A 2946-nucleotide genomic window follows, 5' to 3' on the forward strand; every position below is an offset into this window, starting at 1 on the left:
ATTTTTCAATCCCACGTCACTGCTGCTGCCAGCATCTGTTACTGAAGCAACTATGTCCATTTAGTGATTTCTTATTGATCTAACTAGTAATTCATCATATATATCACAAAATTATAATCATGACTAGCCATACCAAAGGCTAATCATTGCCAAACATCCCCCCTACTACACTTTTGCCATAACATAAATTTTAACACCAAAAATAATCAACCATGACATAAAGATCGTATTACCAAGACTTACGACCTAACGTTATAAAACCAAATCCAACCGAATATTTATGCCATTTTCGCATGGCTAAAAGTTTACATACCAAAGTTCAAACATAACATAATAGCCTATACATGCCGAAATGTTCTCCTAGACCAACTAAGAAGAAAGTACCAAAGGTTGCTAGCCGGTGTGATGACTTCGACGACGGCACGATCACGCAAAAAGAGACGAGTCCAAGAAACCTAGAATAGGTGACAAGCAAACACCGAATGAGTATATAACTCAGTAAGCCATAAGCATTCCACAACCATCCATTAATAAAATTATCACAACAGGAAACAATGAAATGAGGTTAAGTACTCCATCCATACCAAACTATACCATAGTTCCTTAAACCCTATGGTTCAATCTCATACCAAGTCCTACATTGACCTTTCATACATCATTTTATTTTCGTTATAATCATACAATTAAACGAACTTTCACCTATTCCACAATGAACCTTATGTACGTGACTTCAACTATAATCGTCACATAGGTTCAAAACTTACCAAGCTCAACTCCAAATATAAACATAGCGCCTATTAGCCATGAACTCAAGGTACTTACCTTTTCCGCTGTCCAAAATTGACTCGGTAAAGCCGCACCCTTCGTGTAAATAATTTATGGAAAATATATATATTGGGTTGCACACATAATGTTTAGTAATCACCCACGCACACTCAGTGCCATGCACTTTAAACTCACACACTTAGTACCATGCATTTCAAGTTCGCACACTTACCTTTTTCCGCTGTCCAAAATCGACTCGGTAAAGTCGCACCCTTAATGTAAATAATTTATAGAAAATATATATTGGGTTCGCACACATAGTGCTTAATAATCAACCGCGCACACTTAGTGCCATGTACTGTAAACTCACACACTTAGTGCTGTACAATTTAAACCCGCACACTTAGTGCCAATCTCATGATCATAAATGTTTACACCCGCACACTTAGTGCCTAAACCAACAACTCAATTCATCTCACCTCTTTTCTTTTTATTCAATACTTTCATCACCCCATGCATACATGTATAAATATATATATTTATCGTTCCATTCAGCATCATTACATAGACATTATAACCATTTAAATTGATACAAAATATATGCTTAATGACTTACCTTAGGTCGGATGAAGTGATTCCCAATCAACTACTCAATATTCTTTGCTTTGCCTTTGCTTGATTCCCCTCCTTTGGATTCTTGAGCTTGATTAAATAAATAAGTTTAGTAATTTAATTTACCTTGCAAGATACCTATATATATATAAATTTAATAATTCCATTTTTTTTTACAATCATCCTTGTTCAAGACATCCAAGTCTCAACTAATGTTCATATTATATCTCAAAGCCAAATGTATTATCCCTTCCAAAATAATATTATGCCAAATATGATTACATTCAAATATACATAATTATGAATCAAACTCAACTTTGTAAACCAACCTCCTCATTTGGTCGATTGTATAGAATCAAAGAAATTTCACCAATGTGCATACTATATAGCCGAATATGCAAGATCAATCTAACATCACCTATGTACTTAATTTTAAATGCCGAATATACAATTTCGATGCAATATCATTTTTTTTTTCATTTCATTTGAGCACATAGTTCCTCCACATAATAATTTGGCCGAATGTTTCTACTACCAAAAACTCCACATCTATCCATAATATCATACCAAGGTTCATATATCTATTAGCTATTTCATTACTCATCTTTCTAATATTCCATTCCAAAGCATCAAACACTATCCTCTTAACATCTAACGATCACATCCGAATGCCCATTTTTTTTTCACCAAATAGAGAAATCACCCTATGGGTTATAATATGGATTTGTCTATTAACTAAATTTAACAAAATTTAATGAAAAATAACATGCAATCTTACCTTGATTAATCCCTTAAGTTGACCGAATGCTTTTTAACCATTTTTCTTTCCTTCTTCCTTTATGTTCGGTTTTGCAAGGAGAAGATGACACTCTCCCACCTTCCATTTCTTATTAATTTATGTTTCTATTTAGATTATTTTATCATTTACCATTATAAAATTGTATTTAACTTGACTTAATGGAGGACCATCATCACATGGCCGGCCACTTCATGAATTAAGGGCATTTTGACATGCAAATCCATACTTTCTCACCTTGTTATTATTTAATCCTTTCAATTTATCTATCATCTTTTCTAAATTTCTCAACTAAGTCCTTTCATGAAAATCCACATTCCTAAGGCTAATTTTAAACCTTTATTATTTCCACAAATACACTACCACATTTAATATATGCAATTAAAATTAAAATAAATTTTCTTGTAACTCGGTTTTGTGGTCCCGAAACCACTTCCCGACTAGGGTCAATTTTGGGCTGTCACAGGGTGAATCCCAAACAGTTTTCAATGGTCGATTTGGGGCTCGTAGGCTCATAACAAGAAGTTTAAAGTAGAAATTGAAAAAAAAATTAAATTGGACCGAGTCTTGGTGACTTGTGAACATTTGGGTGCATGAGATCGAGTTAGGTAATGCCTCGTATTCTGCTCCGGCGTGGGCTACGGCTATAGGGTGTTGCATAAATTTTCTTACAATAATCGCTTTCAGCCTAGCATCCAAATGGCGCCTTATGAGGCACTTTATGGTCAGAAATGTTGCACTCCGCTTTGTTGGATTGAGTTGGGTGAGATGAA

The 2946-nt window shown here is 34.4% G+C and overlaps 1 long non-coding RNA gene across 1 annotated transcript; it reads right to left on the reverse strand.

Moving 5' to 3' along the window:
* Positions 1-409: 409 nt before the first annotated feature.
* On the reverse strand, positions 410-2457 carry LOC107895965 (uncharacterized). The gene is made up of 3 exons (XR_001683532.2): positions 2156-2457; positions 1382-1467; positions 410-455 (listed from the first exon to the last, which is right to left on the reverse strand). It is a non-coding gene; the product is annotated as an uncharacterized lncRNA (long non-coding RNA).
* Between the last annotated feature and the right edge of the window lie 489 nt (positions 2458-2946).

This window comes from Gossypium hirsutum, chromosome A10 (assembly GCF_007990345.1).
Source record: "Gossypium hirsutum isolate 1008001.06 chromosome A10, Gossypium_hirsutum_v2.1, whole genome shotgun sequence".
Taxonomy (NCBI): Eukaryota; Viridiplantae; Streptophyta; class Magnoliopsida; order Malvales; family Malvaceae; genus Gossypium; species Gossypium hirsutum.